This window comes from Poecilia latipinna, unplaced genomic scaffold (assembly GCF_001443285.1).
Source record: "Poecilia latipinna isolate Pla-1442-1.1 unplaced genomic scaffold, P_latipinna-1.0 Scaffold3759, whole genome shotgun sequence".
NCBI lineage: Eukaryota > Metazoa > Chordata > Actinopteri > Cyprinodontiformes > Poeciliidae > Poecilia > Poecilia latipinna.
In genome coordinates, this window is record NW_015116375.1 from 22,355 (window position 1) to 33,533 (window position 11,179).

An 11,179-nucleotide genomic window follows, 5' to 3' on the forward strand; every position below is an offset into this window, starting at 1 on the left:
ATACTTTCAGGAGACTCCAACAAATTTTTATCAAGTTTACTGGAAACAATGAACACGATCATTGGAAGAGTCTTGATCCTGGAGATTTTTAGACCCTGGAAAACATAAATACTGTTTGGTCCAGGGGCCAAGGCTGAGAGGAGCTGATCATTGTGGTGAGTCCGATTTGTGTTGCAATGTTTTGATAGTGCAGAGAAATCCAAGAGTATCACGGAGGAAATGAGGAGCTAATTTTAACAAGAGAAGTGAAGCAAAAGAGTTAAGAAGAAGTTAAAGAAAATGAGAAAACATAAGAAGTAAATGTAGCTACTACTTACTGTTTAGTTGCAGATCAGTGTTGTGTTCTGTAGTAATTTATTCAACATGTTTACAGAAGTTGGAGCCAACTTCCTTGCCTGTCAGCTGGAGTTAAAGCTAAAGCGTCTCTGCTGTAAATAGGTCAGAGGGGATTTACACTAACATTTGTACCAATTTTACAAAGACAATTAATTCTCAGGGAATAACATCCAAACGCCTCACATATCAGGACTTACGTAACCTCTAAAGTGCTTTCGTGTTCATTTTCAGCATCAGTTTATCCTCTAATTTTCCCTGTGCATACATTAAAAGGCCTCCTGCTTTATTTAGCCCAGTTTCTGCCTGCTCTGTGTCTGTTGGTCTGAGATAAAAACTCCTGAGCTCTGCGTTGTACGCACCAGGCCAGTGGCCTGGAGAGAAAGCCTCCCAAAATGTTCAAATTAATTTATGGTAATGACGGATCAAGCCGGGCCCTGGGCCCGCTGCTGCTACAAGGTGAAGGAAACGGGTCCAGGACGTTGATGGAGGAGCTTCAGGTTTCGGGCAGAAGCATGAGTCAAAGTGTCAAACGTTTTCTGGAAATGTTCTTGGTGACTGTGTGTCCCTAATGAATCATTCAGCGTTTCCATTTCTGGGTGTCAAATTATGAAAATAGATTCTGGAAAGTCTTCCCTCTTACAGCTGAATATTTATCAGTCCTGCAAGAAGAGCATTTCATAAACGCTGCACATCAGGTCCATTTGTTTGTGCTGTGGATCAGCGTGTTACCAAAAACTGATAAACAGATTATGTCACAGACAGAAGCAGGATTTATTTCTGCTGGTCTCAGGCCTTTAACTTCTTTTCTTCACAGAGCAGCTTTCTCCCATCTGATGCTCTGTTTCTTTCTTTGACTGAAAACAGATGCTTGGTGAATGAATCAGCAGTTCATAAATGGTGCAAAGTTAATCAGATGTTTTCTTTGGTACATTTACTTCATGCCATTGAGAATCCACAACTTTTACAAAAACTAAATGTGACATTTACTGTCCCAAAACTCACAGACTTTTCTAAAAACTTTCCAATAACTGCAAAAACTGTCCAATTATTTCATAAAACGTCGAGGCTATTTTCCCAGAACTTACAGATTAATCTCCAGCAAGTTCAAAGATTAATCTCTAAAATTTGTGGTTTAGTATTCAGACCCTTGATAGAACTGAACAGATTCTTGTTCTACATGTTACGTTTCTGGATCTCTGTAGATCCGATGCTTCACTCCTCCAGAATCTCTCCTTATCCGTTTCCTGGATCCACTAAACTGAAAATAACTTCCATGTTCCTGAAAGTCCCAGAACATACATGCATAATAAATTCATTACAAACTTCATCAAACCTGTTTTAGGTATGTATTGTCATTTACATTTTGTTCTGTGTTGAGTAAAGTTATATGAATGCATGTATTATGCATTAATATAATGCATAATACATTATGCATTATATAAGAAGCAGGACTTCTTTAAAACCTTCTTTCTTCCTGTCTTTTGTCTCGTCGTGCTTCAGAAGCACAGTGGGATGTTTTTATACGTCCTTTTCAAATAGACTCTTCTCTTAATTAAAAAGGTCCTGCTGGTTGTGATGTTTATTGTCTTCCTTCTTTATTTTCTGAAGGATCCCCCATCAGAAGGTCATGAATCTTTGTGTTTTTCTCTGAGGTGTGAAACGTGATAAACTCCCAGCTGCTTCTGTTTGTCTCCTCCTCTCTGCAGCTCGTCTTTGTCTTTGCATTATTCAAACTCTCCTTATTTGAACAAATGTTGTACAAGTGCGGCACTTTGCAGCAGCACTGCATATTTCATCCTTTGAGCTGCAGCATGCTGCTCCTCCTGCTGTTTGGTTTAACTGCCTGTCGTCACTCATGAACGATAAAATGTTTCTGTCTGGTTTAGATCACCTGCAGTGGCTGACGCTGCAGTTTGATCTACGTTCAGTTTTTACAGACTCACATGAGACCAGGCTGGTTTTCTGTCAGGTTGCTCTCATTAACATGGCGGTTAAAATGTCAGCGAGGTTATTGAGAGTAGAGGAGGAGTTTCTGTAGCAGGACAGTAAATCAGATCCATTTAAAGCATCAGACCTGCTACTCTAATGCCTCACGATGAATTCCTGGTGTAATGTTAGGAAAAATTAACAATTCACAGGTTGGACCCTGTAGGGGTTTGTTTGAGCTCATAAATTTATCATTTTCACTGTCAGCAGCAATAAAAATCTGTATTTTCATCTCTTCCACATTTTTACATCAGTTAAAATCCGTAAAACTTTATGATGTTTGTCACCAGAGTCAAGAAAGCAGCAGAGCTGAATGAGTGTGTTGCACTGCATTAAAATGGCCTCCATGTTTTCCTCTTCCTCTCTCTGACCTCTTCCTGACTCAAACTAAAATGCCTCAATTTTTAAAGAAACCTGGTTTCCAGGTAGGATTGCGGCCCGCAGCATCATGCTACCTCCAGCCAAAGCAGTTTGGCTCCAGCAGACAGGATTCAGGACGTCTGCCAAGGTCCTTCTGTACCAAATTTAATTATACTGCATAAATATTAGGACATAGGCCACTTTTTATTTTAATGCCTTCCCTCCGATGTCTTGTAAAGTGCTTTGGACGGCCATGAGTATGAATGACTGAATAAATAAACATGAAGTGCCTCCAGCTAACCGACGTTATAAAAGAAGCCATGAAGATTATTAGCAGCAATTGATAAAGTGTCAACAAGGTAGAGGAACATTTTACTCTCTGACATTCAGTCCAGATGAAAAGCAGAACCTGGAGGGTCACAAAGCTGGAGCTGCAGAAATCCACATTTAACTACCAAACAAAATGTTTGCAAACCTGCTGCGTTGTTTGAGCTTTAAAATGTTCCACACTGAAGGTTTCACATCAAGCATGCTCACAACGAGGCCTGAGAAGGATTTCTGCAGAGCTGTTCATTTTCTGTCAACGAGCATCAGGTGAGGAAACCAATCAGCTCAGGGACGCCTGAGTGATTTCTGTTCTCCCCTCTTTAGATTAAAACAGGATTGGAGGAGGCTGTTCATACTCTGACTGAAGAAAAGGTTTTCTTTAGTTCAACCATCCAGATCTGCTCCTGTTGGAACAGGAAGCAGCAGCTGAGCCGCTACTTAGCGGCGCAGTGGAGGATTTATCACCCTGATCTCATCAGGCAGGAGTCGAGCACGGATCGGCACTCAGGATTAGTCGCATGAAACAAAACTTCTGGGTTTTGTTTGAATAATGTTGTTTAAAATAGAACATAAACAGAATTTTTCAGGACGAAAGGGAAAAACGGAAACAGAAGGAAAAAAAAACAACCAAACCTTCAGAGCTGAGGTCAGAAAACTGCAGAAAACAGTTTGTACAAAGGTAAACTTTAAGTTGGATTTTCTTTAGAACATTTCACAACTAAACTCGTATCATTGCTCACAGTTTCAGCTTTTAGTGTCGCTGCTTTCAGTGACTAGAGGAATAATTTGTTAGGTTAAACCAGTCCAGCTGAAAACTGCAGGAACTAAGAAGTTCTTTGGATTCAGTCCATGTTCATCTGTACTGTGAAGAAAACAATATATATATATATATATAATTAACCATTCTTAGTCAGTTTGCATGAATATTTTCTATTTAATTAGCCTCACATGGTTTGTGGTGATCTAATTGTTCCTGGTTTAACTGGTTTAACTGGTTTCCAGTCGGCCTCAGTCGATGTCATATATTATCATAATTTTTTTTCATTGCATCGACTCCTGACAATAACCGTCCATCTGGGACTTCATCTGCTCCCCATTTTGACAATAAATGCAAAACTTTTCAGACTGTTGGACCTTTTGGGACTAATTAATTATCATAAATTAAAGCAAACTGCCCTGTGCCAGTATTTTTAATATAAAAGATGCTTTGTTTACTCCTTTTTATCCTTATTAACCTCTTGGTTTCACACAATTGGTGAAAACAGAAGATTATTCTACTTGAAGCAAAGCTAAATCCCTTTTCTCCACAGGCTTTTGGGGGCACTAACTGTGGATCTGAGCGTTGGAGGAGCAATGAAAAGGTGTGAAATCTGAATTGAGATGCAGCAGCTGCACAGAGCAGCCTCTTCAGCAGAGACACGGGGGAGAGCAGCATTGTTTAAAGGCTTCTGGCCTGTTAAATGAATTCATTTCGCCTGCCGGGGGAAGAGAGATTCTGTCCTTCAACGAACTCCCAGAGGAGCCGAGGATCAGCGGCGAGGGCGGCCGCAAATCAAATGCAAACAAATAAAAACGCCTGTAAAGCGGCTCTTACTTTAGTCTGGCAACAAGGAGGAAGAAAAACAAAAAAACTGAAACTTTATGAAAAGGTTTAAGAGGTGAGTTCAGACTTTTACCATCAAGTTGACTTGATTTATGAACAAAAAATGAAATAAAGATAAGCCACATAATTCTGCACACGTTCAGTTTCTGCTAACGGTTGAGCACATTAGTGAACAGCTGCACATGCAACAGCAAACTATGATCACAATATGTAATCATTTAAAAGACACTGAGAGGCCCTGGCATTAAGGAAGGCATAAAAATAAAGGTCAAGGCATGAAGGCAGTAAGTATGGAAGAGCTTTATTACTCTCTCAAGTCTTTTTGCCGTCATTTAGAAAATTAAAAGTTCATGACATAAAACTTTCACTTCTCTGTCTGATCACTTAACAGCTATAAAAACCATCTCATTCAGGAGGACATTCCATCATTTGCTAAATTTATTTTCCTTTTTTGTTGCTTAATTTAGTCCATGGAGCTGCACAAATATCAAAACATCAATAGTCAAAAATATTCCCAGTGTCATGAATACAGACGCTGCATGGAGGTAAAACTGGAGGATCTGGTTTTTCTGTCAGTTCGGTTCCCAGCTGTGTCTCGTGTTCCCTGAGTAGATTGTGTATTTAATCCCACCTGTTCCCTGATCCTTGTCCTGTTTCATGTCATTGTCTTTGCCAGTCAGTCTGTGTTTGAGTCCTTAGCCTCATTGTTCACTGGTGCTGCCTTGATTTCTGTTCACCTTCATGATTATCGTTAAAATCATCATTTCACACGACTACCTGGGCCCACCGGGTCTGTCCTCACCACTACAACCACAATGCATGACAAAAACATGTGACCCGGATATCGCCCTGAAGATCAAAGAGCAGATATGAAGGCAGAACTGAGAAAAATGTACAATATTTAAAATAAAAATCACAGTAACGTGGTTTCCAACATGCAGTAATGGATACATTAACCCTGTTCCATATGAAGCTCTACTCGTTTGGGCAGTGAGGGGAAGAGTACCCAGAGAGAGCAGGGCAACAATAAATCGTTCATTTATCTGTACTACATGTCAAAAAGCCGTCAGGAATCTCTCACTGTCGTTCTGAGTTCCTGCAGGAGGAGGAAGGAGTAAAAATATGAAGTCTGAACTTGTAATCTCTTAGAACGAAACGTGATCAACACCTTCAGTAAAGCTCTTTCTATCACCTTCTGGTATCAAACGCCCATCAAGCAAATTACTTCTGAGCTGTAGAGTCTATCACCTTGGCAGAGGAAAGGCTTTGATGCTCACTGATGTTTCTCTGCTGCAGAGGCAGCAGGTCATAATCCTGGCTTTTCTTTAAAAATACATGTTTTTTTTTCTATTTTTTAGTCTCAATCAATGCAGTTTCCTGATTTTATTTCTGTTTGTTTTCCGCTGTGGCCGCTCGCTGTGTGGCGGTTCGCTGCTATAAACAGCTCACCGTGAGGAGTCTGTGGGTAACTGAACTGCTTCGCTGCTGCTGAACAGCAGGAGGTTCATGCAGAAGTACGAGCTTCCCGATTGGTCAGAGGATTCATAACTCGGATGGTGGCCGACGCCATGAAAGGAAAAGAAACCAGCGTGTTGATCTGGAGAGGCGCCAGGACTCACAGAAACTGTTGAAAAGGTCATTTAAGATGGAAAACAAAAGGTCAGATCTTAAAGTAATAAAGACTGAGATATTCATGGAAACAGGCTGAACTTTATGTTCTAGATTAGATCCTACACAACGTTCAATTTTAATGAAAAACAGAGATCAGCCAAAAAACACTGTATAAAGTTTTTTTTGTTTCATTGAAGAGTATGGGATTTATTAAGACATAATTAAAATATTCAAATGTTTTAATTTGAATGTTTTACGTTCAAATTTGAATATATCAGCTTCTATTTTGAGTTTTATATACATTCATCTACACCTTTTGAAAATAAACTAAACATACTTTTCATTAAACCCACATTTCTTTTTTAGTCTGAGGTGATATAATTTTAAATGTCACGATGTTTTAAGCAGAAAATCGAGATTAAAACAGAAAGAAAGGCTTTCAAGTATGCGTCTGTGTGTAATTAATTTGTCTGTTTCACTTGGTAAAAGTTCCTGAAATAAATGGATTTTTTAATGATATTCTAATTTATTGAACGGTTCTGTAGACACACATCTCAGTCCAGTTGAGAGACATGCAGTCTTTATTCTTATTGGAGAAATTCATTCATTCAGTTGGAGAGAAAAAACAAACCGAGTGTGTTGCTGCTGTTTCACTTGATGGATCGTAAAACGAGCAGATGAGCAGCAGATCCAGGCTTTGTGCCGTTTGTCTGCAGAAACAATGATGGAAACCGTCCAGCTGCAGGTCTGATGAAGCCACAGTGCAGATCAGGACGGAAACCTTTACATCCATAAAGGATGCCTTAATGCAGTGTTGATCGCTGCAGGAGTTTTAATCTTGATAAATGAGTGTTTAATCTGAGGTTGTATTTATTTCCGTCACTGCTGCTGCTTTTACATGTGTGTCGAAGTCTAACTGTGTCAATCAACTGCGTGCTGCATCTGTCTCCTTCCTGATCCCCTCACAGCGGGACGCGGCGTAATGTCACTGCTGATATCACCTGCATGACAGTTCACACACTTTCACACATACAGCCTTGCTGTGGAGAGCAGACTTTTCACACATCCATAAATGTATATCTGCACCAACAGACGGCTGCAGAGGCGGCTCTGCCTGCTGAGGTCAGGTCTCAGTGAGCGGTCTGCTAATTGCTTGTTCAGGGACAGTTTACTGGAGAGTCGGTTAAAGCAGGATGTTATGACCCAGAAAGCTGCTGCACCTCCTGCGGTGTGAAAAAAAAAAAGAAATATTCTCACCAGTTCCTCTAAGAGCTAAAAGCTCTGCTAGAGACGTAGGATGCATTCACACCCGTCCTCTTTAGTCCGCTTTAATCAGACTCTGGTCCATTTACCTTGAAAGTCCAGTTTGTTTGCAAAGGTTTGAATGTGGAATCAAAGTTTGGTCCACCTAAAAACTTCAGTCTCAATGAACGGCAATTAAACTGGAGACCGCTCCAAAAGCTGGAAGTGGACTATAGCGCAAGGCATTCTGGGTAAATACAACCAAAACAAACCCACGAGACGACTGCTAGCTCATGGCCTTTTACCAAAGACAGAAGAGAAACTCTCTAATTTCTAAACTCTGATGCTACTCCATTTTTGTTTACATTTTGTGAAAAAGGATTTTGCACTGAGTCTTCAGAGGTTTTCATGTCATTTCCTTCGGTGGTTCTTTGCACAGCGCCCCCACAGGCCAGGAGGGGAACAAGTTGCTCAAAGGGTTTTATTCATTTCACACCGTTTAGTGTGAAAGAGAAACACAGCAGCTGAAAATGTAACAAATGATGCAGTTTTGATCTCCAAGCTGCAGGTGTGAAAACGCCTGTAGAGACAGAACGATATCAGTGAGGTGTTATATGTGGAGCTTTGCCAAATCAATGTTGGCTTGTGTGTTTTTTCAGAGGTTATAAAGTTACTCGTGGAGTTACTGCTGTTCCAGTTATTTTTATTTTAATGTCATTATCGTCCTTGATCCCATGGTGCTCCACTGCTCTGCTGACCACTGATTGCTTGGTCATAAATGTGGCCCATGTCGTAAATCTGTCAGAGCGTTGTGTGTCTGATGTCCTGGTTGCGTACCTGACCCGTTTCCTGCCTCCTGTCCGTCATATCTGCCTGCTCCCTGATTGCTTTTCGAGTTTCTCTGCCTGTGACTGTTTGGGACACGAAGATGAGAAGAAGAGAGTCACTAGTCCTGTTTAGTGCCTGATCCGCTGGATTGTTTAAAAACTATCCAGAAAATCTTTGAATATTTTTTTTTTCATTCATAGCAGCATCATACCTTTGAGGATTTGTTTTTTTGTGCGTCAGTTTAGTTCCTGTTTGGTCTGTCTGCCCCGATTGCTCCCAGCTGTGTTCCCTGCTCCCTGTTGGATCCTTGTCTCTACTGTCTAGTTGTCTTACGTAGTTTTGTTGTCTACCAGCGTTTGAGTTCCTTTCCTTTATGCTCACCTGTGCTGTCAGGACTTCTCTGTGCTCATTGTTAAACTACCGTTGTCCTCCATAACCTGGATTTTTGTTTGATGAAACAGTAAAGAGAGAGAGGAGTCTCCCATTCCCCTGCAGCCGGGTTGCATCGCTGCTCTGGGTGGATCTCATTAATGCAGAGATTGTAACGCAGCTTGTTGTGTCCTCCTGTTGTCCAGGGACACCAGTCCTCCTTTTATCAAGACAAAATCACATTCTGTAGTTATTCCAAAGGCTGATGAAGAGGAGTCTATGGTGCCCGGCTGCAGGTCCGACCCGCCTGGTTGAAACCTGAAGGCACAGAAAGGAACTTCATGTTTCTTTTTGACTGCTCTTATCTTTAAATTCTGTTTTATTTTCACCTCATCTGAATGTGTAAGATGCTGGTTTCCCTGCAGAGGAAACCGATGAAAGTAAAGAATCATCAAAATTCTGTTGGTTTTCTTCAGAACAAACAAGCAGAAAATAAAATCCTCTGCTGGTCCTAAACAAACATCAGACCTTCAGCCTTCTGTTGATTCTCTTCCATCCATCTGTTTCTCTGCTAAAGCTCAGAGGAACCACGCTGTATGCTGATCCAAACCTTTACTTACATCCAGCATGTCCCCACCAATCTGAGTTAGCTGCAGCCCCGTCAGAACTGCAGGGAGGATCTGTCAGACGTTGATGTTAACGGTCACTGTAATGGGATCAGATCTGCTGAGCTTTAGATGGATGTGCATTAAAGCATCTTACATTCAGGCAGCTGCAATTACACTAAAGAGGCAGATAAGAATCCGGCTCCTACCAACTGGGTCTTGACAGGAAAATGAGTCAAGAGCAAACCGAGGCCGAGATTCAGAGGGCGATCGATGACGATGGGCAGAGGAAGGCTTTTAGACAGAAACATTAAGTCATTTCTCCCCTTTGAGCACCAGAAATACCTACTTTACACAGATTTAGTGCAAAAAGAACCATAGTAGGCTTTCAGTTGCTTTAATTATCCATCCGTCAATTGTCTCCTGTTTACAGGGAGAAAATCCTTTCCACAACATCATCCAAAAACTTCCAGTTTTCTGGAAGTTTCTTCCAGATTTGTGGTGCATAGAAGCTGAATGTTGCTTCTCCATATTTGGTTCTGGTTCTGGATGCAGAGCAGAACCAGAAGACCAGAGAGGTCTGGGAGGCATTCTCTCATGCGTAAAACTCTGCAGGTTTCAGACAGTCGTGCTGGAAGGTCATGAATAAACATTTATTTATTAATATTTTCAAGGTTTAAAAACTGGTTAGTTTCAGTGTTTTAATAAGCTATAAACTATGTCTGTGTTTAATTTACAGTGTTTTGCTGTAAAGATTTAAAAAGACTCCAACTTTCAATAGACGAGGTTATCTACTGACAAGTGGCTGTATTGTAATCTGTTTACTGGATTTGTACATTTTATTTTCCAGAAATGCCTCAAGGTTAATTTGTTTTTGGAAAGCCTTCATCAAAGATTAATGCACTTGTTAAAAAAATGGATGAATAATAATAGAAAGAGACGTAATACTGCAAGCTATTCAGGACACAAAGTGATCAGAAAAGGCATGTGTAGGTCATCTATAGCTTTCAGTTTAATTTTTTTACTGTTTTCTTTGTATTGTCACAAAAATATAGCCTGTTTTTGTGTGATGGGAAATTAAAATAATATTTTTGAATACCTGCAATGTGCAAACAATACATCTATAAATCACATTATCAAAAAATGCTGGAAAATATGCCTTAAAAATGCTGATTATTGTCTCCACTTCTAAACCCTTCTGTTTTTAGATCCCCAAATCAAATCAAAGGCTTTAATTGTGAGAGTTATTGCCCAAATATAAGGTCTAACTTTTTAAAAACTATACAGGAACTGATGAGGTACATCAGTTTTGAGAAAAAAGCCACATATTATACGTTGTGGAAACTAAAATATGGAAGCACGTCCTTCCAATCGTCACACTTTCCTCCCTAGTCTCTCCATCTTCTCTTCCCTAATCCAGTTCATGTTTCTCCAAAGAAATTGATAAGATTTTGACTCAGACATCTGCTCCTGATTTTGTTGGAAACTCAATATTCAGATTTATCTAGACTCCTTTTCCAGCAGAGGAGAAACGGAACGACTTCCTGTGGAAGGTTTTATCCTTGGGGCTCAACTCCATCACCTCGCAGGACAAACCTTATTTCAGCGGCTCGTATACAGGATCTTTTTGTCATGATCCATATTTCATGACGTTGTGTGGGCCTGAATTTAGATGAACTGGTAAACATTTCTGCTCCCGTCCTTCTTCACCACAATAGACCAGAGCAACAACGTCATCAGCGCAGAGGAAGTTTCGATTTCTCTGGATCTCCTGCTTTATCCTGCCATCACTCAGAAACAAGACATGAAGATACTTAAATCCTCACGACTCACCTCTGACCCCGAGGGAGAATTTACCCTTGTTCCATAATTTAAAACTCAATAATTTAATTTATTAAAAGTTATTGGGGCC

General features: G+C 40.4%; 1 long non-coding RNA gene across 1 annotated transcript; it reads left to right on the forward strand.

Moving 5' to 3' along the window:
• Positions 1-3,349: 3,349 nt before the first annotated feature.
• LOC106941604 (uncharacterized) lies at positions 3,350-4,734 on the forward strand. Its single transcript, XR_001423408.1, has 2 exons — positions 3,350-3,688; positions 4,320-4,734. It is a non-coding gene; the product is annotated as an uncharacterized LOC106941604 (long non-coding RNA).
• Positions 4,735-11,179: the final 6,445 nt, after the last annotated feature.